At 37.9% G+C, this 20,714-nt stretch overlaps 1 protein-coding gene and 1 pseudogene across 1 annotated transcript in view; one reads left to right on the top strand and one right to left on the bottom strand.

Moving 5' to 3' along the window:
- Window positions 1-3,645: 3,645 nt before the first annotated feature.
- LOC110177454 (uncharacterized) lies at window positions 3,646-9,175 on the bottom strand (annotated as a pseudogene).
- An 8,174-nt stretch (window positions 9,176-17,349) lies between these two features.
- pros (homeobox protein prospero) overlaps window positions 17,350-20,714 on the top strand; it is a 134,120-nt gene continuing 130,755 nt past the window's right edge. The window contains exon 1 of the mRNA XM_086841191.1: window positions 17,350-18,630. The gene's annotated coding sequence lies outside the window, so the exon portion shown is untranslated. The remainder of the gene's footprint in view (window positions 18,631-20,714) is intronic.

The raw sequence follows: 20,714 nt of genomic DNA on the forward strand, positions 1-20,714 counted from the left end.
GCCTCTCCTGGGGCGGATCAAAGTGTTCATCGTCGAATCTTTGAGTATGGATGTGAAATTGCGGCTCAACTGCTTCTTTTGGGTATCTGGTTTTCAACCCCATCTATGGAGAGTTGTCTTTGAAATCGCGTGCCTTTGTTTTTGTTTCAGTTTCAGATTTGGCTTTTAGTTTTCAGTTACAGCTACAGGCAACGGTTTTTGTTCTTGCGGATTTTGGAATTTTCTGCGAGTGCTGGGAATTGTTTTGTTTCGCTGTGATTTATCTACTGCCTACTGCCGCACCACTCGCCCTCAGCCGCCATTTGTAAGATTTTGGCCAGAAAGTTGCCAGGATTTTCCCTAACCATGTTCCTGTTCCTGTCGCGTCTTCATTGCCAGCTCCTGCGCCTTGCCCTGCTTTTGGAATTTTTGGTGCTTTTCGGCGGGCTCCGTTTTTGCCCCTGACATTTGTCGCATTAAAACTTCCGCAATTTCTTGTAATTTATAATGCTGCCTTTTTGGAATTTTGCTGCAGTTTTTTACGCTTTCTGTTTAATTTTTTTTTTGTTTTTCTCTGAATTTGGCTTTGTTTTGTTGCTGAATTTAATGGGTGGGTTGCGAATACTTAATCATCTTAATGTGGCAATAATTATTTACCAAAGGTTCCTTTAATGCTGTCATCGGTGCGGAATTTTCTTTTAGCTTATTTCTTTCTTTTTTTGCGAGGTTTTCGTTTGATTTTGGATTTTGAATGTTTCTAATGTCCAGCTATTATCATAGGTATATTGAAGATTTTAAACTACTATCTATTTGATTTTGATTAGTTTTTTGAGTGCTTGGTTGATTTTGATTATAATTTGGTTTACCTGGTCTGTGGACAATAATATAATGCTTAAAATTTAAATTTGGTTTTGGAATTTTGTGGCCGGTCAGTGGTTGAATTTGGTTTTGAAAATTTTCAATTTCAATTTTGGTTTAAATTTTGATGATTGCCAGAGGAGCCGAAAGTTGAAATTGGAATTTTGAATTGCTTTTGCTGGTTCTAAAATAAAATAATTTAAATACAAAAATGTTATTAAAGTTTTTGGAACGAAATACCTTTTTAGTTTATAAAAATATAAATATTGTAAAAGGGTTCTCACATTTTAATGTGTTTTTTTGTTTTATCAGGCTTGGAAAGATTTAAAATTTACAAGATTTTATTTAAATTGGATTTCAGATATTGAATATATGAGCATTTTATCGCTTGTGTTTTCAGAACAGTAATTTGAAGCTTTGCGTGTTTCGTAAATATTGAATTTCTTATAATTTTACATAAAAAAGGTAAAAAATTATTTAAGAAAATGTTTTAAATGTTAAGATTTGAAATATCATAAGCTTTCGAATGTTTATCAACGAGAATTGTGTTTTTAATATATATACCGAATATAAAAAATGGTGTACTAATTTAAGTTTATAATAATATTTTCTGATTTTCTTTGTATATACATTTTTAGGATTTTTTAAAGTTGCTTCAGAAAATTTGACTTTAATTTGTAAAAAAACTCTCTATCGGGGATTTTGATTTTTTAAATGCTTTTAAATTGTAATAAACTAAAGAAATATCTAAAAATAACAGTCTTTTGTCTTGTAATTTTGATAATTTTGACCAAGACTTTTTAAATGTTGCACAGTTTTAAAAATTAATTGCGATTTTAAATAAAATTTACAGGTCTATCGAAAATATTATAGTATATAAGATCACAAGTTTTTGAATTTTGGTACTTTTTCACTTAAAGCTTTTCATGAATTGAATCTCTGAATTGTTCAATTTTATTTCAAAACAAGATTTTAGAATTCTTGAAAATTCAGATGCAAAGTAAAAATTTATAAACTATTTTAGCTTGTCGTCAGATATTAGTTTAATTTTTGGTTTGTAATTTACTTGTTTGCTTTGTGAATTCGGTTTAAATTTTTATTTCAATTTAATTTATTCGAAAAATTAAGATTTTAAATAGATGGAAAATATATTTGTGGCTATTTACAAAAGAAGTTTTAAATTATATTTTTTCTGTTGTTTCCTTAATTTTTCGAATTGTAAAATTTAGCATTTGAATGTTTTAAATAGTCTTTAATTTTAATTCTTTATTAAATGGGAAGTTTGAATATTATGCGAAAAGATAAACTTTAAATTTGAAAAATAAAATATCAAATTGGGAAATTATTGCATTTGGAGGATGTTTATAGTCAACCAGAATAATGGAATCTAAATTAATAATAATTGAAATAGTAATCAAATATGTTTTGCGACTATTAATTTTTCATATTGGCTCTTATATTTGTCTGAACTTAATTTGATTTATATGCTTTATCATCTAAATGTGATTTTAGAATTTGAAATCAATTTGTAGTTATGTTTGGAATTTACTTTAAAGTTATTTATTCTTGGTAGGAGCCATTCTAAATAAGCTTTTGAATTAAAAATTACTTTTGAATTTGGTATTTTTAATTCCTCCGAATTGCTAATCAATCACAGCTAATTTCAAAGTTTGTTTTTGGGTTGCTTTCAAAAAGAATATTGGATTATATTTCTTTTGAATTTTAATGTTGCAGAATTTTTGTGTTTAATTTAGTATGTTTTTGATTGCGATTTTGATTTCTTTAGTTGTTCTGAAATATATATATATAAATATTTGAGTTATTTGAATTTGAAGAGTGCCAGGGCTTATGTTTTGAATTTGTAATTATTTTTTTTGCATCGAAATGATTGATCTTTAAAATTTGAATTATAATTTTTTTAAGCACAATTTGAATTAGTGATCTTGTTTTTGAATTTGGGTTTTTGTTTTTGAGTTTGGTTTTCTGTTTTTAAATTTCTTATTAATTTTTCGGATGCCATATGCATGAAATTTTCATTTTATTTTTTTGTAGTTTGAATTTGAAAAAGTGCACTAAATTTTCGAATTTGAATGAGCAATAGATTTTTTCTTTCACGTTTTTGATATGAGGTTTGTTTTGGCATTTTGAGAGTTTTCTGAATTTAATACAGTTTTATTTTGAATCCCTTTAATGGAGTGGTAATTTTGTGATTAAAATTGAATAAATGTAGAAAGATGTATTATTTTGATTTGTATAAATTTGGATGTGTATAATTTGAATTGTTTAAATGTGGTTTTCAGTCAGAAAATGCTGTTTTTATAGGTTTAATTTGGTAACTGTGTCAATGACCAAGAGACATTTTTGATTTTATCAAAGATTGAGGGTGGTTTTGGATGACTTTTGGGCGGATTTGTACTTCTGTTCGGTTTGCTGTACAAATTTCCATTAAAATTTCTGGCGCCTTAAATACATCTTTGAAATTTTCAAAAAATTGTATATAAAAATTGCCGCAACGCCATTGCTTTCGTTATTAATGAAAATGTCAACGAAATATTAAAGGCGCCGAGAAATGTTTGATTAAAACTTGAATTCGGGTTTGGCTATGGATATTTGTTTACCTAAAACCGGGTTTCATTGTTTTTTTCATTTGATTTTTGAGTCTTCTGTCGAACTTATGTTTTCTTTTTTTTATTTTGGGGTCAGGCTATTTCTTTTCTTCTTGGGAATCGTAGAAGCAGCTTCCTTTGCAGCCATTTTATTGCCAAAGGGGTGTGAGTGTTTGCTTGTGTGGGTTTTTTGTGAATGAGTGAGTGTGTGAGTGTACCCCTGCGCGTGTGTGTGCTGCCTAAAAGGGTGTGTGTGTTTGTGTGTGTGTGTGTGGTGGTTGGGTGGTTGATTTGCGCCTAAAGCTCTGGGCCATGCGAAACTGTGTTTTTTTTGGAGTTTGATGGTTTTACTTAAAGATTGTGTTGTTGAAACTAAAGATTCGTAAGGACGAAACATGAATTTGGAATTTACATTCTTTCGATTTGCGTTTTGGGACACAAAATGAAAAACTATTGCATTGAGTGTGTGGAATTTGGCGGGGCAGGGGTTTAACTCTTAGGGCATCAAAAAATATAATGACAAAATAGAAGAAAATAAGGGTCCTTTCTCGGTTTTGCGTTGTGGAAATGAAGCCTTCTGCGATGCCGTAGAAGAAGAGTTCGTTTTTGAATCAATTTTTGAAATGATATTCGGTGGGTGCTGAGATTTTGAAATTTTGCTACTGACTGTGGGCTGCTCTCGAGAGTGGAAGGAGGCTCACCTTTGGCTCGTTTCTTGGGTTTTAAGTTTGGAATTTGGTCTGTAATTTGGCTATATTTTTTGGGCTTTTGAAGTCTTGCTGGTTTTAAAATGGTTAATCGAATTGGTTTAGGAAATAGGACTCTAAACACTGTAATCAAAACATACTTGCTTAATTTGGAGAGCAAAAAGTGGGCGCTCTCTCTCGCTCTCTGCTGCTGCTTCGGTTCGCTCGCTCTCTCTCTCTCTGGTTGGGCTTTTGCTTGTGTGAATTCGCCGCAGGATGTGGGCTTTATCTGTGAGTGTGTGCTTGCGTGTGTGTGTGAGTGAGTTTTGCTTCCTGTCTAGGGGTGGCTGGTGCTGCTTGGGGTAAATCACTGCCCCTGCTTAGATATTCAGCAGGATATCTGCGGCGGGGCGAGTTTCTCCTGTTTTTATCTGCTGCCGCTGCCGGCGGCAACGTTGGCAACGGCGCTGGCGTCGCTGCTCCGCTTGGTCCTTCTGCTCCTTTCGCCGTCAAATGCTCGATCCTTCTGCTGCTCGCCATCGAGTTTATCATCATCATCAGCGTTGGCTTTGGCCCCCAGCGTTCTTGGTATTCTTGGATATTTTTTGGTGGCGCCAGGACTTGAATTTGGGTTTCCTTCCTTGCAGTTTCTGTCGGGATTCGGTGTGATTTGCTGGCCGGATTTGTAGCTTGGGGCACAAGGCTCCTCGGTGGGCGGAGGCGGTGGCATTGGCGGATAGGCTTGGCAGTTGCTGTTGCCGGAGATACCGGCAGTTGGGCTGGTTTTGAATTTCGCATCGATTTGGGTGGCAGCTTTGAATTTGAATGAATTGAATTTGGACTTCGTTTTGGTCGAGACTGTCATGGCAGTAGAGAATAATGAGCAGTAAACACTTAAGAATTTTGTTGAGTTTCATAACAATTTCGTTGTTGGGGATGTGGTTTGGATCCGGATGCGAGATAATGTGTGGTTACTGCTCGATCCATAATAGCTTTCCTTTACTTCAGCTTCTTGGGGTTCCTGTGAGGGGATAATTTGTAAAATAATTAGTTGAAATGAGGTTGTAGGAGAGATTTATCTTCTCAAAACTATACATAATCTAATTATGTCTGTAACTTTACCTGTAAGATATAAAAACAATATTATTATCTCTCTTAACTAGAGATTTTTCATCTCGTCCTGTTGCTGTGTTGAAAACTTTCCCAATTGGTTCCAGGTCTTGTACGATTTTGTTGATTTTCAGCTTTCTTTGAATTTGGTTGTTTAGTTTTTGAATTTAACTTTAATTTCGGGCTTGTTTCAGTTGAATGTTCTCTGGTTGTTATCCAAATTTGTAATTCATTTATGATTGAAGTTGATTTTAGGATTTTTTTGATCAAGAGTTATTGGTTGAATCCAATTTTGAGCTGATGATTGTATCCAGAACTGATTTTGATTCTTCTTTTAGAATTTGGTTTAACTTTTTGCTTAGGTTTAAGGTTTTTTTTTGGGTTTAGTGTTGTGCTTTGTTGAGTTTTTTGTTTATACTTTAACCATCTCACGAAAATGTATAAAATGCGGTAATCACTTTAATTATTTTCGCAAATTGTTCATTTGGAGTTTGAGTTGTTGGTACTTGAGTTTTATACAAAATTAATCTGACATTCGGCGGTTGAATTTATGCAACTTTTCGACTGAATTTTTTTTGGCTTGCTGCGATGGATTTGGAGTGTTTTTTTTTTGGTTCGTCGTCGTCGTCGGTGCGGAGATGCTGCAAGAGCCTCCTTAGCGCCGCCTGGTCATGGCGCTCCAAGGAGTCCTCGATCCTGGTGCTTCTGTTGCTCCTGTGCGGCTGCTGCTCCTGCTGCTGGTGATCCTCAGCAGATGAAGATTGAAATGAAACTGATTGATTCTGCGCAGCAGCCGTGGCTTATATACCCGCCAAGCGACGCCAGGCGATCCGATCGCAATCAGGATGCGAGAGCTTTGTCCATTGTCTACCCGGATGTGGACAAAGGACGAGGCTAGGAACAAAGGAAACCCGTTGGACAAGTTTATTGCAGAAAAAGCAAACGCTCAAAAGATCGGAAAACGCTCGCGTTTCCACGGTGGTGGGTCTGGGTTCTGGGTTCTCGGTCCTATGATCTGGCATCGTGGGGTGGTTAGGTAGAAATCTGCGTGATCTGCAGCATCAGTGGGCACACCTGGCCGGTTGGAAGCTGCTGCTGCTGCAGCCGCTGGACCAAACTGGTTTTCGGGTGGCCGAGGGCTCTGCGTATCCTTGACCATTTGAACTGCAATTGTCTGGCCCCGATGATGGGAAAAATTCCTCATTTGAACTTGTTTTTCCTCGCCGGCAAGCCGAAACAAGTTTCCTGGGGCGAGCGAAATTTGTCAGCTTTAAATTTATGTTCCGCACAGGTCGGCGAAATCCAAAAAAGCGAAAGGAGATTTAAGCGCAAGGACCTTCTAGCCCATATTGCCCCATATAATCCTTGTCCAGCCTCCTGCATCCCGGCATCCGCAATCCATCACCCACATCAGTCGCCACTTTCCGCTTGTGGGTCAACCTTTTCCTTGGCCACCAGCCGGCGGTGAATCCCTGCTCCTTTTCGTCCGTTATATTTTTTTCCCCGCATCTTTGCTAGTTTCATTTTGGATTCCATCTTTCGGGCATAGCAACAAGTTAAGGGTTGCGCTGCTTTTTTCTATACTTTTTTTTTCACATTTTCCGTTTCTCCGAATCCCAGAGCCAAGCACTTTTATTATTTAAATTGCTGTTAACCCTTGTTTGGCCCGGGTTGGTCCTGGTCATTGGGTTAGAGGTTGGGTCACGACACCAATGCCTGCCCGTGTGTGAGTGCGATTCCGAAATGGGACATTAGCTATAGAGCCTAGGAGAGAGAAAGGGAGAGCAGTCATCGTGTCCATTGTGAATGAGCCGTTAATCATACGCTCTGTGGACGGTATAAGATCGGAAAATATAGTATAAGTATAAGTATAAGTATAGTATAAACTTAAAATAAAAACATAAATAGACAATCCCTTGAGTAAAATAAACAAAATTATGTTGAAGATATTGATACGAATTCAGTTTAATCAGAAAATAACTATACAAGAAAACGATTATAATACTTTAAGCGATTAATATAAATCTTTAAGAAACAATGGCAAGGCAGCCCTATAAAAATACTGTAAACTTTAAATACTTTTGCATTAAATAAGTAACTTAAAACTTTATTTTCCTTTACTTTTGTATAAAATTGGTTATCAATAAGGTTATAGTGATAAAAATTAATGGTAACAGTATAAATATTATTTGTATTAAGAATACAATATTTATATTAATATTCTTTTGCAGTGAGCTCTTCTTTATAGTATCTAAAATTGTATTAAAGATTTTCCACATATCCCTCAGAATAATAAATCCATTTCTGCCATATGTTTAAAATTCATTATTAAATCTCTACCCAAAAGTCTCTAAGCCAAGTGTTCTAAGCCCTCTCACAGCATTTTCTTACTCAAAACTTGAAGCGGTACAGTTGTGTACAAAACGGCCAAAAAAAACTTTGAACGGAGGCTGCCGTTAGGCTCGGCTCTTTCGGCAGCCCGAAAGGATAACGGAAAGGATGGAGGCTTTAGACGAAAAGAAAATTTACATATTTCTGTTAATTTTGCATTGAAGTTGGGTTCATAACGAAGAGGAAACACTTGAAATTTGCATACATTTTCCTCGCTCTCACAACCACTAATACAAAGTCACACATAAACACGCACACACACACACAGGCAATGGAACTTCTATATATGCAAATTTGTGTGTTGTAAAGTTTTCATATAAAATACAAGTAAAAACAGAATGAGAGAAAATGGATTTGGGGCTGCGGCCAAGGATGGGCTAACTGCCTGCCGGCCTGCTAAGGACAACAGGCACAAGAAGGACAACAACAACACACACTGGTACACACACACTGGCACACACTCGCAAACAAGCCCGACTCACAGACAGGCAGGGCCTACACAAAGGAGGCTCTTCCGAAGAAGGATTGTGCGTGCCAGTTTATCCTGTGAAAGTGTCCTGGCTATGTGTATCCAGGCCGAGCGTCTGAGTGCCTGAAAAGTCAGCAAAAGATACACACACCGCACACACACACACACACAAATATATATAGAACGAAAGCTGGGAAAATAAATTAAACGAAAGCCTTTTCCAGAGAAAATGCTGGCCCTTAAGAAGAAGGGGGGGTTCCCCGGGTGGAGTCCCATCCACTGGCATTGTTTGGATCAAAAAGGCGCCTAAAAATACTCGCACAAGTTCCTATCTCTGCCCAGCCCCGACGACCCTCATTTTTGGTTGGCCAACAAATTTTTTTCTTTCATCCTTATCCTTTTCCATGTTCTCGTCCTGCCTGCCGCCCACATTTATGCTACCATAATTTGACTTGAAGAAAGAAACAAAAAAAAAAACTGAGTGAAACAAATTAAACTAAGGCAGAGAGAATATTCAATACACTTTCTTGTTCTTGAATCAAAAATTGTATGCAGGATATCATTTTGGAAACTTTGGTATTAAGTTTTTAGTAGAAGAATCTAGAAAAACATTTCTAAAATTTGAATATCTATAGATAGAAGTGTTACAACATTATTTAATGTGTTGTCACTTATGAAATGTTAAAAAACTACTTTTATCTTTTTAAACTGAAGCTTTATTTTATAAAGGAAGACATGATATTGCTTTTGAAACATCCTTTCTATATTTTCTGTCAAATAAGTAAATAAATATACATTTAATATTATATACTAGCTTATTTTAAGTTAACCAGGACACTAATCCTAATAAATCTGAAATATTTCTTTGAACCAAAACCATAGGCCATTAAATAGGTGTTTGCTGGTAAATAAGGGAATACCGATTCCCCTAAAATGGTGTCGATTGGAGATGAGTCCTGAGTATCAGAAGGGTACGAGAACAAGGACACTCATTAAACACACAGACACACACACGTGCAGAAAATGGGGAGCCAACACTTTGCTAACCGAATTTCCTGCTGTAGTTTTTCGGCCATGATGGGTTCATTTTTCAGCACCCACACTCACACACACACATACACACTGGTGGGGCCAGGACAACCACTTATGAAGCGAAAGTTGGCATGCGCACCCATACACTGACACACACACATACACACACAAGTTTCCTCGTATGGGGACCATTTATGTGGGTGTGTGCGTGTGGCGTTCTTTTGCGGATTTTGTAGTCAACTTGGAAGCCAACAGGCAAAACTATATGGCTAATGTGTGTGTATGTGGGGGGTGCATAATGTGTGATTGTGTGGAAATTTTTGGGCAGTTTCATTTCGTTCATATTTATTAGTTGGCCGAGACACACACGCACACACTCACACAAGCAGGACACACATCCAGAGGACACACAGGACATAGAGAGGGAGAGAGAGTCATCAAAACCGGACAACAAGAAACGGAAACATTTTTTGTACTTTGTATTTTGTAGTCACCCTCATCAGTGCAAGTTTAAATGATGCTGCCCGTTCTGGGGAAACTATCTCTTCAGTCTCAAAATGCACAGAAAAGAAAAAAGGATCTAGAATAAGGACTCGAAGATTGTATTGAAGTCTTAGAAATTCATATTTCTTAATATAAATTATAGTTTAAGTTTCAGAAAACACATTTTAAGTAACGTACTTTATTTATGACTAAATTATAAAGTATACTTCATAAATCTAAGAGTTTTGATTAAATTTAATTGCTTAACTTAAAGATTTTGAGCTTTAATCAATTTAAATATTTTTTGTATAGTATTTACTAAATATATTAAACCAATTTTCTTCTTAGATATGCTAATTATTTAAATTGAAGACAAGAAGTTAAAGAAATATATTTTAAATCAATTTGTTTGGCTATTGTTCTATTATTGTCAAAGCTACATTTCTTATAAGAAATTTTAAAGGAATCTTATTTAAAATTGAAAATCTCTCAGTACTTTATCTTAAATATTATTAAGAATTGACGTCATAACTTAAAAGGATTTCACTCAAGATAAAATAGAATATATATACAGATATATAAACGCTCGGTGTTAAGACATTATTATTTTCTTGAATAAATCTTCTCTCAGTGTGCGTGGGCAAGACCCATTTTCCACCCACAGATACACAAATACTTGGACAGGCTTGGGCCTCAAGGATTTAACCTCCTCCCCTCCTGAATAGTTGGTGTTAGTGCAAGAAAATTGAGGGAGAAATGCTTGGGTCTATGTGGTCTGGAACGGGTTCGTCCTGTACTTCTTCTAGCCCCATTTCCTGGCCAGCCAACAGTTTTGCATCTCAACTATAACTACAAGGCTTCTGGCTCCTGTCCCCGGCAAATGTAATCAATTTTTATGCCATTATTGATGCTTCGCAAGGCAATTTTACGAGGGAATCGGGGGACTGAATGGAGGAGGTTGCCTGTTTCGATTTACGCCAGAAAATTGATGTGCAAATTAATTGGGAAATTTTGGTTGATTTAGCCAGGCGGAGGACATGGCTTCCGGTCGTGTCTGGGCTCGAGATCGAGTCAACCTTTAAATGGAGGCGTGTCTACTCTGTGGTTGAGTTTTCTGGATCCTAATACAGATGATGGTAGAAGGATGCAGGGAAAGGCTTTTTAAAGACCGAAATCTTGAGGATACTTAAGATCCTCTATATTAATATCAGCAAAATAAACTAATTAAATATATAAATGCTGCTTTTTTTGTATTTTTATGCTTAATATCCTTCTTCTCCTACATACTTGACCACCATCCTTGTGGCTCTGCTTCAATTTGTCCCCTGTGTGTGTATGCCCGTGTTCGTGTCCTTTTTCGTCCTCTGGCCAAAGTTGTATACGTGAATTTGTGTGTCTGCCACATTTGGCATTAAACATGTGTGTTACCCATTTTTGTATTTTTATCATTAACGATTTTGTATGCCAAAGAAGAATCCTTTTGTTTCAACTTGAACCCTTCAGATATGTGTCTCTGTTTCTGTAACTGTCTCTGTGGGTCCTGTGCGAGTCCCTCGGCAAGTGTATGTGCCGTCCAGCGTGAGTGTGTCCGTATGTGACACATTTGTTTCCTTTTATAATTATGTCAGCTGCAAGTATTCCTTCTACAAAAAGAGTTTATCAGCGCCATAAAGACACAAGTGCCTAATGGGTCCTGTGCCCCACCCCCCCATCCGAATGTGGTTAAGGGATACCCTTTCATCCTTTTAACACGTGAAAATATTAATGAGAGATGTCGAGAAAGGGCGGGAATATTAAGATTTCAAAAGAGATTTTAGGATATATCCTTCTGTAACTTATAATCGTATTTTCTTATCAAAGAGCTTTAAAAATCATATTTTTCAAATAAAAAGCAATATATCAGGACATACAGAGGTATGTATTTAACCTTTGAAATCAAATATTTCCATGCCTTTTTATGGATTCATTTTGTACATGATTCATTTTCTGAATGCTTTCAACTGAAGAACATCTAATTTGCAACGAAACCCTATATTTTAATGAGTTAAGAGCTCTTGCAAATACGACTCCGCCCTCGTAGTTCCATCAAGCATAATTAATATAATTATTTTTCTTTATTGTATTCCTACCTACTGCTCCATATTCTTTAATGAAACTTTTAATAACCGCCATAAAAAATGTCCGTTATTTTGCCGCCATCCGCAACACATACATACACATACACACATGATACGGGTATATTAAGGATTCGCAGTATTTTCTTATCAGAGGCCTTAATCCCTGCGGGTCTGACACATACACACACATTTAAGGATGAGTTCCATTAGCATAAAAACGTCATAAATAAGGAGCACGCTTACTCGGCCGGCACTTACGAGCACACTCTCCTCCTACAGTTCCGGGGGTTGTTTTCAAATTCAAAATGGCGCCGCTTTCTTATTAGAATCGTCTAAGGGCGGAGGACATTTGCCAGCAGCATCTTCCACAGTTCCGGGGGTGAGTTTTCGCAAAACGAAAACCAGTTCTGAACCATGCCACGCCTCCTACTCCTCCTGCCTAGCTGCCTTGCTGGTGTTTCAGTATGGGTGTGTACTGTACCTTCATTGTTGGTGGATCGGTCAGAAGGTCCTGTGGAGGCGGCCAAGATGATGTGCTCTAATTGATGTCGTCGCCACGAAGGGCAGCTAGAGACCTGAGCCAGAGACCAGGGCTCTCAGGCATTTGAATATTGATTTTCCTCCAGCCGGCCGTTCATTAATTAAGCTGACTTTGACGAGGGGAAAGTTGCCGGCGCACAAGTCGGAGAGATGGAGCTGCTTGCTGAAAAATAGTTCCTCCGTCCAAGGCAGATCCGTAATGCGTGCGGTCGAACATCAAAAGTGGAACATGAAAAGCACTCGGCCGTGGAGTATGTGCGCCCAGAAGTTTCACCCAAAACACCCATCGAAAACCCCCACAGAATGTAAATTGCGTTTGTCCCACCAAAAAGCCCACACTTTACACTGAGAACAAATATTAGTCAGCTATTTCAACAGAAAATTTGATACATAAGAGTCCCTATTTCTCGTTACAAGTCAGTTGAAAAGTTTTTGAGAATATTTCATTAACTTATAAGCGAGAGATTCAAAGACAAATGTTGGAGCTACAATAAACCATCAATGTCTAAATTAATTTTTTAATTTTTTTATATAAAACATCTATAAAGTTACCGGAATCAGTTAAAGTTAGATAATCGTTTAAAGTATAAACTCGCAATTGGAAAATAAGTGGTATCCCTTCTTATAATTATTCATTATTGAGGAGTTAAATTGTAGACAAATAATTGTTATAAAGAAAACAAGATTAAATCAACATAATACAATTTATAGCAAATTTCAATTAATTCCAAAAGACTTCTATTCGGATTTCTGAATATTCTACACCTTTTTAGAAAGCAAACAATTTCCAGTTAAATATTTCTCTCCCTGCACTGATATTTTAGCCTTTCACTTAAACGAAATCGAGCCGGGGGGCCATCTTCTTGGTTTGCTGGTGGCGATAAATCATAAGCAAAGAGTCGTAAAAAAGCAGTCGACAAAATGTTATGTACATGAATGTATTTAGAAGCCATGCTAGATGCGACTCCCATCCTTGAGCCTCCTCCTCAATCCTCTCTCAATGGTTGCTGCCACCAAAGCTTGGCTAAAACTTCTTGGAATTTTGCTGCAGCAAATAGTTGAAGTCTCGTCCTGGACCTCGCCATCCCCCACCCGTTGTCTCCTGCCCCCAGAATATTTATAAATGAAAATTCCAACAAGAACATTTTCTATTAAATTCTGCCTCCATCCGCACGAGAAAGTTTTCTTGCCAAGGCCCTCCATTCGAGTTTTGGCTTCGGGTTTGGATGCGGGGCCAGGACTGTTTTCGTTTTATTTCATTACATTATATACGATTCGCACATACACATGGCTCTCCATATATATATATACGTATATATATATAATATAATATGTAGGTTCTTTTTGCTGAACAAACTTTTTGCTTTGGCAAAAGTTTTAGGGGGGGCTCCTATTCAGGATCTCCCATTACTTTTCAGCTGCAAAGTAAAAGTTCTTAGCTGCTGCAGTGCCTGCACCCCGATTTTCCGGCCATCCCCATGGCCATTTACCAAATGTGCCAACTACTTTTTCTCAAGTACCACTGTGGGACATTAAATCCGGCTACGTGCCTCGTCCTGGCCACTGCCGGATTGTTGGATTGTCCAACTGTTGGAGGTATTATGCCATGACCGAAAGTTTGAATAGTTCTTCTGCAACAGCAATGGGGTTTTTCTTTTGGGGAAAACTGTGAGAATGTAGTTTTCTGCACCCCCCCCCCCCAACTATTAGATAAGGTTTCTCCCTGCGATTACTCACGATTTGCCTTGCAAGGATCCGCTTTAGGAACTGCTCCTCGAAGATGCTCTTTCCCACACGAAGGTGATTCCACAACTGGACAGCATCCGTTCCCACAGACGAAAATAGAGACCGATCAAGGAGTCGGAAACCAGACTGTCCGGTTGCCGATGAAAAGAGTTGAAAAGTTGCCCAAAACTCTGTGAGAAAATCTTGGTCAGAATGACCTTTGGCCGGCGGAAGATCTCAGAAGGGGTTGAAAACTAAGATGCTGTATGGATTCCCTTATTTTGGAGAAGGGTTCTTGGGATAGGTGTCCGATAATGGATATTTAGGAGATATATTTCTCAAATAATTGTTTATGGGAAAGATTTAATGAATTCAGCTTCTAAGAATGGGTAAATATGGTCTTTCATCATTTTAATAAAATTTTAAAATTAAATATTGATATGTAAGTTACAAAGCCTTCTACATTTCCATCCGTGGACGCTTTAGGATGAGGTAAAGATGCCTTTTATAAAACCTTTGTCGATCTTAAATCGAGTTATCTTATCCGGGTACCGCATACAATATTCCAGCAGCAACCACAAACCCCAGTTTTAGCTTTTCGTTCCGTTCGTAAATTTATCACATTTTGGGGGTTGGATTCTACGCAAACTCCAGTCGGAGGAGGATGACTGGGTTGAAAGGGTGAGTAGGCTGGGCAGGCGATAAGTTTTTATGTCTTGAGCTGATGGTGTAGAAAAGTTTTTGTGAAACTGAACACAGAGACGAACGCTGGCTCCCACCCGCCGGAGGACCAAAAAGGACTCGGTTCGGGGGTTGTTGGCCAGGAATATGGCCGCAGAAACTTTGATGCGGGCGTGTGTGTGTGTGCAAGTGAGTTTTAATGAAAGAGTGTACACAAGCACACACAGAACCTCCCCCACACCCACACCGAACCCCTGAATATTTTTCTTGAAGGAGCCCGGTCCCAAAAAAGGGTTGGAAGGCACATCCTTGCCTGGACATTGTCAGGAGGATGTGTTTGTTGTTGTGCATAAAAGATAATGATGTTGCCTTAAACTTTTGGGAATAAATAATAGTTGTATGTAGTTCTCACCCAGCCCCCTCTCCACCGCCCGGTCAGACATCCTTGTTTTAGTCTGGCCGTAAGCTAAGGTTATTATCTTTCAAGTTTTCGAGCCCCATGTGGAAGTGCCACAGGACAAGCAAATACAACACAAGCGAGCCGTAAAGGGTCGGAACGGGACCCAAGGCCTTAAGCTTATAATTAATTGCATGTTTGGTCGAGACGAAATAATCCTTTGTACAGAAATACACCCAGACCCTCGCCCCCTCAGATCTTCTTATGTGTGGCCATGCGTGTTTTTGGCCCAAACCTCCCTCTTTGTGGATAGTTTGAGCAGTGCCTCCCCCCCCAAAAAACTTTGCTACATGCCTTTTGGGAAATTTACAGGCAAATGAATGTTATCATAACTCACCCCGACCAACAGTCCCCCCTTCTCCATCCCTGCTCCGGATGCCTATCCCACCTACCAGTGGCCAGTGACCAGCGCCCAGAGCTTGTTCAACTGTAAGGAACTACGATTTATTCCCGTGCGTATACGCCATCTTTTTGGGGCTGGGGAACGAAGTCCGTTTGAAATTTGAAATTATATTAAAATTGATGAATGAGCCGCTAATTAACGAAACGCCAACACTGACCCATCAAAACGCCGCTAATGCAGCCTTTGTCCCTCTGCCTTACAGTGGATCCATCTGGGGAGAAGCCGAACCAGCTTTTATGGATATTAATTACAGGCATTGTCAGTGCGTTTCGCTGACTAATCAACCGAGTTTTAGACAGATACTGACAGTTTGATGGCAGGGTAAATAAAGCTTTTAAATCGATCAAATATGCGAGATTTTAGGAAGTATTAAATAAATTCACAACATGTTTCTATTGGTAATTAATAAAACAACAAGAAGTTAATAAAGAGACACATTTTCCGAGATGGTAGTATTTACCTTTTACAAATACATTTTAATATGGGTTTTGAATAAGGTAAAATTACGTACATATCTTTTTATCAAACGTTGAAAAATGTATGGAAATGAAATCTCCGTATTTTAAAACTATAGTCATTTTATTATTTCACAACATTTAAATATATATTTGTAAATTATTTACTTGTAGGACCCATAATAGTTTCATTATTTATTATGGGACCTTATTAATATTGATGATATTAAATAACATTAATCAGTTGTTCTCATCAAGCTTAAAAGGCAGCTTTGCAAAAGGAAGCTTTTGATTGCTCCATAAATTGCTAAGCTTTTCCCTTCGCTCTTCCCCCACTTTCTTACCATGCCAAGATCTCGTAGGCATCAAACGATTCGCAATGCCAAAAAAAGCGCGAGTGAGCGAGGAGAGTGAGCGGAGAGAATAAGCGAAGAGAGTGGGTGGAGGGAGTAAGCGACGATTACATTAGCCAAAGTGAAAAATTTACGCGTGGTGCAGCTGCTAAAGAATGTGTTCGTCCGGAAAAACTACATTTCAAGCCACTAAAACAATTTAACCAACTGCATTTTATGCAGAGACAACTAGTTAGGCATTAAAAAAGTGAATTTTTAAAGAGCTTATGCAAATTTAAGGTAAGTACACACACATGCATGCGATGTTTACGTTTTCACACTAACACAATCTTATTGGGATACATACATACATACATTATTGGCGGGCGCTGCTGCCGTCCGCTGTCCGCGGGAGTCGCAAGTGTTTTTAGTGCAGTTTAACAAGTCTTAATTTAAATGTTTATTTGTCAAATCCTTTAAATATGTATTTTCACATAGGTATTGATTCACTTTGGCACTTCCGCCGCCGCCGCAGTTCTAATTGAGAGGGGACGCAGCACATACATACATACATACATGTTTCATGTAAGTATTTTCCGTTTTATGTTATAAAACACATGTTTTCAATGTTTATTTCATTGTTCCCACATAAAACGCACTTAGTTTTGATGAATTAACAATTTTGTAGGTTTTATAAGACGTTATTTACGACGATTTACGATTTTTAGCAGCAGTACGAAGTAATTTAACACTTTGGCGGCTTTTTTTTTGTTCCTCCTTCACACTCGCTCTCTTGGTCAGTGCAAATCGTTTGATATGGCAATGATGTTTTTTCAGGTGAAGGGAAGGAGGGGAGAAGATCAAAATTGCCAAAGTGAAAATTTATAAGTGCTGCTCCTAAAAAATGTTTTAGTTGAAATAAAACGTTTAATAAAACCGGGAGCAGTGCAATTAAGCATCGAACTAGTTAATTAATAAAGAATTTATGTCAAAGTGCAGTAAGTGCTGCTTCTCCCTCCAACTAGATATGTGCGAGCGGCAAAATATTATATGAAAAATCAGAAATTCTGCAAGTGCCGAAACAAAACTTACAAAATACCAAAACACGGAAGCAAAATCTATATGTTGCTAAGGTTATTGAAATAAAGCCACAAAAAAACAGCGGACAAAAAAACCTAAAACTCCCGCAGCAGCACCACAGTTTAACTAGCGACTTTTTTTCTCCTCCTTCACACGCTCTCTTGGTAAGTGCAAATCGTTTGATATGGCAATGATGTTTTTTTCAGGAGAAGGTGAAAAGAGGAAGATCAAAGTGAAAATTTAGGCGGCTGCTGCTAAAAAACTGTTTTAGTCGGGATAAAACGTTTAATAAAACCTACAAAACAATTAAACCAGTTGAACTAACTAAGTTTAATGCGGGAGCACTGCAGTTAAACATCAAACAAGTGAATTAATAAGGAATTTCTGTAAAAGTAAAGTGAGCGCCGCTTTTCCCTCTAACTGGAATTGTGCGAGCGGGAAAACGGAATGTGAAAAATCAGAAATTGTGCAAGTGGCGAAATAAACTTACTAAATACTTTAACACGGGATAAAAATCTATATGTTTAAAACATTTACCAAGTGGTTAATGAAATTAAAGCTACAAAACAGCGGAAAAACCCTGAGACTCCTACGGCCGCAGCTGCCCCCGCTATGTATGTGTGTGTGAGTGTGGAGTCCCTGCATATTTGTGTGCGTGAGCGTGGCAAGCAAACTCTCTAAGCCTCTCCTCTCAAAAAATATGCAAAAGTAACTGTTTCTTGCGGTTTGAAAGTAACTGCTTTGAATAGACAGTTTTAAAGTACTAAATGTAAATATAAAGTGATTAAAGTGAAAATTAAAGTGCAGTGTTGATTAAATATGCCAGAGAGCATAAGTATGTTATTCGTGTGTGCGATTCCTTTCAGTTCTTTCTATTCCTTTCCATTTTTTGTTTCTTTTTTTTTAAGTGTTTATATCCACTTGTGGTTAACTATTTTTTGTTTTTTGTTTCTTTTTTTTTAGTGATTATTTAATTTTTTAACGTGTTTTTTCCATTTCTTGTTGTCAATTATTTTTTGTTTTTTTTTTTTTTTTTTTTTTTAAGTGATTATTTAATACATAAAGTGTTCTGTGATTTAAAAATGAGCCTAAATGTGAAAAGGAAAGGAAGGAAAGAGACAAAATCTCGCGAGTGCCCTGTTTTAGATGTGTGCTGACTGTCTTTTAATTTTGAATGCAACAAAAAATTGACGAAGAAGAAGAATGAAACGAAAATTTGGAAATTGGTGAGTGATAAATTTGTATTTTTTTAACTTTTATATTGAATTCTATTCTATTGCCCTTATAAATTGAATATTTTAAAACGTAAATATTGCCTTCAGATGGTTATTTATTAGAATAAGGTTCTTAAGTTTCAGTTCAATATTATTTATTACAGATTACACCTTAATTGAAAGCAATCCTTAATTAAATGCATCACCAAAAGCGTTACTCTAATGTTCGATAAGCATAATTTGATCATATTTTGAAAGTTTGCAATTTATTATCTATATTCTCAAATATATCTAACATATAGGAGATTGTCAGTCGCTTCTCACGCCCCTTGGCCACTTTCGGCTCTTTCCTATGACAACAAGATCCCGAAAAGATTGAGAAGAGCAGGGAAGCAAATGACAACAATGGCAAAATTTTAATTGAAAACTTTAATTTGGCAACACAACGAACTTTGCAGAAGGGGCAGCAGTGCGAGGACCGGAGTCTGCATCTTGGTTGAGGTTTAGGTTTAGGTTTATTTTGTCGTTGCCATCGTTGTCATTGCCCTTGGCTACGTCTTGTGCAAAGGAGCAGAGAGTGTAGCAAAAGGATCTGGAGGCTGGGCGGGAATTTGCCAACAATAAAATGCCGAAATAAAACAAGAAATTCAGCTCGGTGCGGTGTGTGTGTGTGTGTATGTCTGTGATTGTATTTACTTATGGCCAGACAGCATCACTCCTCCTCCTTCGAAGGCTGTGTCTGCTGGCTGTTGTCCTTCGCACGCTTTGCTCCTTGTGCCTCCCATCCCGCTCGTCCGTGGCCATTTCTTGCTCAGGCTTCGGCTCCGACGACGGCTCTTGCTCTTGATTTCTTGTTCCTTCCTTTCATGGCTGCCGCTCGAACGCTGCTGCATTGTTCAAATATATGCACATGTCCTTGTCCTTCTGCCTGTCAGCCCAATCCTTTTGCATTTATTTCGACTGCCTTTATTTATTTATAAAGCCAAGGCACGGAGCTGGTCTGGATCTAACTGCTTCGTGTTGGGCTGCCATGTTGCTGCCATGTTCGGCTCAATTGCTGGCCACTCTGGGCCATTGTCTCGGACTCCTTTCAGAGGACCCCCATCCATCGTCTTGGCCTTATCGCTTTGTGATTGCCCGTGATTCGTGTTCATCTTTTGTCTGGGGGCCCATTTGAAATTGATTTCTGAATTATTCACAAATTTGTGCCAGCTCTCCGTTTCGCCTCAATTGGCAGCCTCGCATTAGCCAATAACTTTCCCCAGCCCCAGTCCATGTGGGTGGCAGATCCTGCCTGTCCTGGCCATAAGTCATCGGATGCTGCCTTCCACTTTCCGTTGGCAGCAGCTTGCCGTTGATTGCTCCATCGCCTGTGCACTCCCCGTGCTACTCCCACTCGCCTGCCAGTTCATCAACTCAAATTTTATGCATTTTAGATGAGTTTTCCTCACAGTTTGTTTTCGACAAAAAGAACACAAAAAAAAAAATGACTGGCAAGAAGGAACATTTTGTTTTTCGTTGTTATTTTTATGCAACTTGATGAAAAATTTCAACATCAACATCAAGTTTGGGCAAAATGTCAATGGGGTGCCTTGCCTTGCCTTGGCTTGCTTTTTCCCAGCCCTTAATGCCACCCATGCCTGGCAGCATTTTGTGGCCAGTTCGGGACAGGAGCGAATTCTCGAAATATCCTGCACAGGAAAACTATCAGTTTAATGGCCAAAAAAGATCATGTGCAAAGCAGGACGCATTTTATATTTGTATTTTAACAAAAAAGGGTGTTTTATTTTTTTAGGGGAATAATATTTAGCTTGAAATCTTACAAAATTATGTCTTTTTGCATTTATTTTTCAATTGAGGTATACATATTATGGGTGTAATTTTTTAATCTAAACCCAAAGTCTTCTTGAAACCCTGACATTCTACTGACTCCGCTCCTTGCTTCCAGAAAATGCATCAACTTTTCTGCACTTTTACTAATTTCAACAGTTAACTTCCTTTGGTTTTCATAGTTAACTTTTACCAGCATGGAAAAATGTTGTGCCTTGGCAACATTCGAGTGGAGCCAACGAGCCAACGCTGGCCGAAGGATGAGG

The sequence above is a fragment of the Drosophila serrata genome, unplaced genomic scaffold (assembly GCF_035046125.1).
Source record: "Drosophila serrata isolate PLE 108 unplaced genomic scaffold, ASM3504612v1 contig_110, whole genome shotgun sequence".
Taxonomy (NCBI): Eukaryota; Metazoa; Arthropoda; class Insecta; order Diptera; family Drosophilidae; genus Drosophila; species Drosophila serrata.